Raw genomic sequence first — 7,232 nt, 5'->3', positions numbered from 1 at the left:
TACAATGCATAATAATCACATCAGGGTAAACGGGGTATTCATCACCTCAGGCACTTATCCTTTCTTTGTGTTACAAACAACCCAATTATAATGTTTTAGTTATTTGAAAATGCATAATAAATTACTATTGACAGTAGTCACCATGCTGTGCTGTCAAATACTAGATCTTATTTGATTCTATCTTTTAATCAAATGGTTTAACTAAATCATTTTCATTTAATTTAAATGATTTAATTTAAATTTAATTTGGTTACATTTTCTTTTTTTCCCTTAACTTTTATTTTAAGTTCGGGAGTACCTGTGCAGGATATGTGGTTTGTTACATAGGTAAATGTGCGCCATGGTGATTTGCTGCACAGATCATCCCATCACCTAAGTAGTAAGCCCAGCATTCATTAGCTGTTCTTTCTGATGAGCTCCCTCCCCGCCACAACTCCCCTGAGAGGCACCAATATGTGTTGTTTCCCCCACAGTGTGTCCATGTGTTCTCATTGTTCAGCTCCCACTTTTAAGTAAGAACATTAGTGTTTGGTTTTCTGTTCCTGCAAAAATTTGCTGAGGATAACAGCTTCCAGCTCTGTCCATGTCCTTCTGAAGGACATGATCTTGTTCCCTTTTATGGCTGCATTGTATTCTATGGTGTATATGTATCACATTATCTTTATTCAGTCTATCATTGATGGGCATTTGGTTTGTTTCCATGTCTTTGCTATTGTGAAGAGTGCTGCAATAAATATGTGTGTGCATGGGGCCGGGCGCGGTGGTTCACTCCTGCAATCCCAGCACTTTGGGAGGCTGAGGTGGGCAGATCACAAGGTTAGGAGATTGAGACCATCCTGGCTAACATGGTGAAACCCCCTCTCTACTAAAAATACAAAAAATTAGCCAGGCTTGGCAGCATGTGCCTGTAGTCTCAGCTACTCTGGAGGCTGAGGCAGGAGAATGGCGTGAACCCAGGAGGCAGAACTTGCAGTGAGCCAAGATGGCACACTCTGCACTCCAGCCTGGGCTACAGAGTGAGACACCATCTCAAAAAAAAATAAAATAAATAAAATAAATAAATAAATAAATAAATAAATAAATAAATAAATGTATGTGTGCATGTATCTTTATAGTAGAATAATTTATATTCCTTTGGGTACATACCCAGTAATGGGATTGCTGGGTCAAATAATATATCTAACTCTAGATTTTTGAGGAATTGCCACACTGTCTTCCACTATGGTTGAACTAATTTACATTCCCACCAACTGTGTAAAAGCATTCCTTTTCCCCTGCAAGGTCACCAGCATCTGTTGTTTCTTGACCTTTCAATAACTGCCATTATCACTGGCATGAGGTGGTATCTCATTGTGGTTTTGATTTGCATTTCTCTAATGATCAGTGATGTTGAGATTTTTTTTTCATGTTTGTTGACTGCATGTATGTCTTCTTTTGAGAAGTGTCTGTTCATGTTCTTTGCCCACTTTTTAATGGGGTTGTTTGCTTTTTCTTGTAAGTTTGCTTAAGTTTCCTGCAGACTTTCCATATTAAAGCCTTGTCAGATGGATAGATTGCAAAAATATTCTCCCATTGTGTAGGCTGCTTGTTCACTCTGATGATACTTTCTTTTGCTATGCAAAAGCTCTTTAGTTTACTTAGTTCCTATTTGTCAAATTTTGCTTTTGAAGTTGCTTTTGACATTTTCATCATGAAATCTTTGCTGGTGCCAATGTCTTGAATGATATTGCCTAGATTTTTTTTTCTACGGTTTTTATAGTTTCCAGTTTTACATTTAAGTCTTTAATCTCTCTTGAGTTAATTTTTGTATAAGGAATAAGGAAGGGATCCAGTTTCAATTTGCTGCATATGGCTAGCCAGTTTTCCCGGCATATTATTAAATAGGGAATCCTTTCCCCAGTGCTTGTTTTTGTCAGGTTTTTTGATGATCAGATGCTTATAGGTGTGCGGTTTTATTTCTGAGATCTCTATTCTGTTCCGTTTGTTTATGTATCTGTTTTTGTACCAGTACCATGCTGTTTTGGTTACTGTAGCCTTGTAGTATAGTTTGAAGTCAAGTAGCATGATGCTTCCAGCTTTGTTCTTTTTGCTTAGTATTGTCTTGGCTATTCAGGCTCCCTTATTGACTCCATATGAATTTTAAAATAGTTTCTTTTACTTCTGTGAAGAATGTCAATGGTAGTTTAATGGGAATAGCATTGAATCTATAAATTACTTTGGGCAGTATGGCCATTTTCACAATATTGATTCTTCCTATTCATGAGCATGGAACGTTTTTCCATTTATTTGTGTCTTCTTTGATTTCCTTGAGCAATAGTTTGTAGTTCTTGAAAAGGTCCTTCACTGCCCATATTAGCTGTGTTCCCAAATATTTTTTTTCTTTTTGTAACAATTGTGTATCTCAGTTCATTCCCGATTTGGCTCTCTTCTTGACTGTTGTTGGCGTATTGGAATGCTAGTGATTTCTGCACATTGATTTTGTATCCTGAGACTTCGCTTAAGTTTCTTATTAGCTTAAGAAGCTTTTTGACTGAGACAATAAAATTTTCTTGATATAGGACCATCTGCAAATAAAGATAATTTGACATTCTTTCTCCCTATTTAAATACCCTTTATTTATTTCTCTTGTCTGATTGCCCTGGTCAAAACTTCCATACTATTTTGAATAGGAGTGGTGAGAGAGTGCATCCTTGTCCTATGATGGTTTTCAAGGAGAACACTTCCAGCTTTTGCCCTTTAAGTATGATATTTGATGTGGGTTTGTTATATATGGTTCTTATTATCTTGAGGTATATTCCTTTAAAACCTAGTTTTTTGAGAGTTTTTAAGATAAAGGGATGCTGAATTTTGTCAAAGGTCTTTTCTGCATCTATTGAGAAAATCACGTGGTTTTTGTCTTTAGTTCTGTTTATGTGATGAATTGTGTTTATTTATTTTAATATGTTAAACCAACCTTGCACCCCAGGGATGAAACTAACTTGAATGTGATGGATAAGCCTTTTGACATGCTGCTGGATTTGGTTTGTCAGTATTTATTAAAGATATTTGCATCAGTGTTAATCTGGGATATTAGCCTGAAGTTTTCTATTTTTGGTGTATTGTGGTCAGGTTTTTGGTATCAGGATGATTCTGGCCTCATAAAATTAGTTATGGAGGAGTCCCTCCTTTTCAACTTTATGGAATAGCTTCAGTAGAAATGGTACCAGCTTTTCTTTGTACCTCTGGTAGAATTCAGCTGTAAATCCATCTGGTCCTGGGCTTTTTTGATTGGTAGACTACTTATTACTGACTCAATTTTAGAACTCATTATTGGTCTACTCAGGGTTTCGATTTCCTTCTGGTTCAGTCTTGGGGGGATGTATGTATTCAGGAATTTATCCATCTCTTCTAGATTTTATAGTTTATGTGGTTTATGTGCATACAGATGTTCACAGTATTCTCTGATGGTTGTTTGCTTTACTGTGGGGTCATTGGTGATATCCCCCTTATCATTTCTGATTGTGTCTACTTGATTCTTCTCTTTTTTCTTCTTTATTAGTCTAGCTAGTGGTCTACTTTATGTTTTTTTGCAAAAAAAAAAAAACTCCTGGATTAATTGATTTGTTGAAGGAATTTTCATGTCTTTATCTTTCAGTTGCCCTCTGATCTTGGTTATTGCTTATCTTCTGCCATCTTTGGGTTTGTTTGCTTTTGGTTTTCTAGTTCTTTTAGTTGTGATATTAGGTTATTAATATGAGATCTTCCTAGCTTTTTGATGTGAGCATTTAGTGCTATATACATTTCCCTCATAACACTGCTTTATCTGCATCCAAGAGATTCTGATACATTGTCTCTTTGTTCTCATTAGTTTAAAAGAACTTCTTGATTTTGCCTTAATTTCATTATTTACCCATGAGTCATTCAGGAACAGCTTGTTCAATTTCCATGCAGTTTTGTGGTTCTAAGTGAATTTTTTAGTCTTGAATTCTAATTTGATTGTGCTGTGATCTGAGATACTGTTATTTCACTTCTTCTGCATTTGCTGAAGAGTGTTTTATTTCAGATTATGTGATCAATTTTAGAGTAAATGTATATGGCAATGAGAAGAATATATATCCTGTTGTTTGCAAGGTGAGGAGTTCTGTATATATTGATCAGGTCTGCTTGATCCAGAGCTGAGTTCAGGTCCTGAGTATCTTTGTTAATTTTCTGTCTTGATGATCCATCTAACGTTGTCAGTGTGGTGTTAAAGTCTCCCACTATTGTTATGTGGAAGTCTACATCTCTTTGTAGGTCTCTAAGAACTTGCTTTATAAATCCAGGTGCTCCTTTATTGGGTGTACATCTATTTAGGAATAGTTAGCTCTTCTTGTGGAATTGACTCCTTTACCATTATATAGGGACCTTCTTTGTCTTTTCTGATCTTTGTTGGTTTAAAATTTTTTTTTGTCAGAAACTAGGTTTGTGACTCCTGCTTTTTCCTGTTTTCCATTTGCTTGGTAAGTTTTCCTCAATCCCTTTATGTTGAACCTATGTGTGTCTTTGCATGTGAGATGGGTCTCTTGAAGACAGCATACCAACAGATTTTGACCCCATCCAGCTTGCCATCCTATGTCTTTTAATTGAGGCATTTAGCTCATTTACATTTAATGTTAATATTGCTATGTGTGAGTTTGATCCTGTCATCATAATTCAAGCTGGTTATTTTGCAGACTTATCATGTGGTCGCTTCACAGTGTCACTGGTCTGTGTACTTCAGTATGTTTTTGTAGTGGCTAGTAACAGTTTTTCCTTTTCATATTTAGTGCTTCTTTCAGGAACTCTTGCAAAGCAGGCCTGGAGGTGACTTATTCTCTCATACTTTGCTTGTCTGTAAAGAATCTTATTTCTCCCTCGCTTATGAGACTTAGTTGGGCTGGATATGAAATTCTGGGTTGGAAATTCTTTTCTTTAAGAATGTTGAATATTGGCCCCAAATTGCATCTGTCTTGTAAGGTTTACACTGAGAGGTCTGTTGTTATACTGACGGATTTCCCTTTGTAGGTGACCCAGCCTTTCTCTCTGGCTGCCCGTAACATTTTTCTTTCATTTCAACCTTGGAGAATCTGACGATTATGTGCCTTGTAATTGATCTTGTTGTGAAGTATCTTACTGGGGCTCCCTAGATTTCTTGAATTTGAATCTTGGCCTATCTTGCTAGGTTGGAGGAAGTTCTCCTGGATGACCTCCCAAAGTATGTTTTCCAACTTGGTTCTGTCCTCCCTGTCTCTTTCAAGTACCCCAATCAGTTGTAGGTTCAGTCTTTTTACATAGTCCCACATTTCTCAGAGGTTCTGTTCATTCCTTTTCATTCTTTTTTCTCTATTCTTGTCTGCCTGTCTTATTTCAGAAAGATAGTCTTCAAGCTCTGAGATTCTTTTCTCCACTTCATCTATTCTGCTATTGATACATGTCATTGCACTGTGAATTTTCCATGTTGTGTTTTTCAGCTCCATCAGGTCAGTTGTGTTTCTCTCTAATATGGCTATTCTGGTAAAAATATGGAATGCTTCACAGATGTGTGTGTCATCTTTGTGCAGGGGTCCTGCTAGTTTTCTCTGTATTGTTTCAATTTTAGTGTAAGTGCCAAAGTAAGCATGACAGTATATTTTTAAAATGGTTTGTATTTATACTCCATTTATTTACTGACTCCGGAATTATGAAGCTATTTTAAAAATGGTTAGCAAATTTCCCATATGTAGTTTACTAACAGATTTCAAAAAGGCAAAACATAAACAAAAATAAAACAAAATAATATGAAATGAATATATACAGTATAATAATGAAAACTGTTATTGAATGTTAGGATTTACTGTAGTCATCATTTATATATTAATTTGTGATATAGTAATTTTTAAATCATAATGACTTATATTAATCCTTTTAAAAGTGCTTCCTTCTAGTAATATTTAACATGCTGATTAATGCATTTTAATACTTTTGTTGAGGTTTAATTGATGTACAACAATCAGTGCATAAAGTGTTTAATTTGTTGAATTGATATGCATATAAGCCACTCAAATAAACACTGCAATTAAATTGATAAGTATACCCACCAGCCCCAAGAGTATCTTCTTTTGTAATTCATATAGAGTCCTACAACCTCTCTTTTCTAACACTATTAATTTCCTTTCTGTCATTATATTTTGTTTTTCTTATTTTAAGCGTTTTATATAAGTGGAATCTCACATTATGTACTCACTTTGTGGAGTTTATTTTACTATCTTTGTTTTCAGATTTATTCACATTTTGGTGTTAATCACCACTTTAAAAAATTTCTGAATAGTATTCTGCTTTATGGGTATACAATTTGTTTATTCATTTACCTGTTTTTGGATATTTGGAATGTTTCCAGTTTGGTGCTTTACAAATAAAGCTATAAAAATTTGTGTATAAATCTTCATGTGAACATAAATATCTAGGAATGAAATGTCTAGAATATATGCAAGTTTAAGTTAGAAAGAATCTCTAAAAACTATATTATAGAAGAGGTTGCTAGCAAGATGGCTGAATAGGAACAGCTCCAGTCTGCAGCTCCTGGTGAGATCAACACAGAAGACAGGTGATCTCTGCATTTCTAACTGAGGTACCCAGCTCATCTCATTGGGACTGGTTAGACAGTGGGTGCAGCCCATGGAGGGCAAGCCAAAGCAAGGTGGGGAGTCACCTCACCCTGGAACCACAAGGGGTCAGGAACTCCCTCCGCTAGCCAAGGGAAGCTGTGAGGGACTGTGCCGTGAGGAACAATGCACTGCAGCCCAGATACTACACTTTTCCCATAGTCTTAGCAACCTGCAGTGCAGGAGATTCCCTCGGGTGCCTATGCCACCAGGGCCCTGGGTTTCAAGCACAAAACTGGGCAGCCATTTGGGCAGACAATAACCTAGATGCAGGAGTTTTTTTTCATACCCCAGTGGCGCCTGGAACACCAGTGAGATGAAACCATTGACTCCCCTGGAAAGGGTGCTGAAGCTAGGAAGTCAAGTGGTCTAGCTTGGCAGATCCCACCCCTATGGAGTCCAGCAAGCTAAGATCCACTGGCTTGAAATTCTCGCTGCCAGCACAGCAGTCTGAAGTTGACCTGAGACACTCGAGCTTCATTGGGGGAAGAGCGTCCACCATTACTGAGGCTTCAGTAGGTAGTTTTCCCCTCACAGTGTAAACAAAGCCACCAGGATGTTTGAACTGGGTGGAGCCAACTGGAGCTCTGCAAA

The 7,232-nt window shown here is 36.8% G+C and overlaps 1 non-coding gene across 1 annotated transcript; it reads right to left on the bottom strand.

Moving 5' to 3' along the window:
- Window positions 1-5,513: 5,513 nt before the first annotated feature.
- On the bottom strand, window positions 5,514-5,617 carry LOC115835252. Its single transcript, XR_004030244.1, has one exon. It is a non-coding gene; the product is annotated as a U6 spliceosomal RNA (small nuclear RNA).
- Between the last annotated feature and the right edge of the window lie 1,615 nt (window positions 5,618-7,232).

The sequence above is a fragment of the Nomascus leucogenys genome, chromosome 5 (genome assembly GCF_006542625.1).
Source record: "Nomascus leucogenys isolate Asia chromosome 5, Asia_NLE_v1, whole genome shotgun sequence".
NCBI classification, from domain to species: Eukaryota; Metazoa; Chordata; class Mammalia; order Primates; family Hylobatidae; genus Nomascus; species Nomascus leucogenys.
Note: the sequence above shows the minus strand (reverse complement) of the source record. Positions and strands in the feature narration are given on the sequence as shown.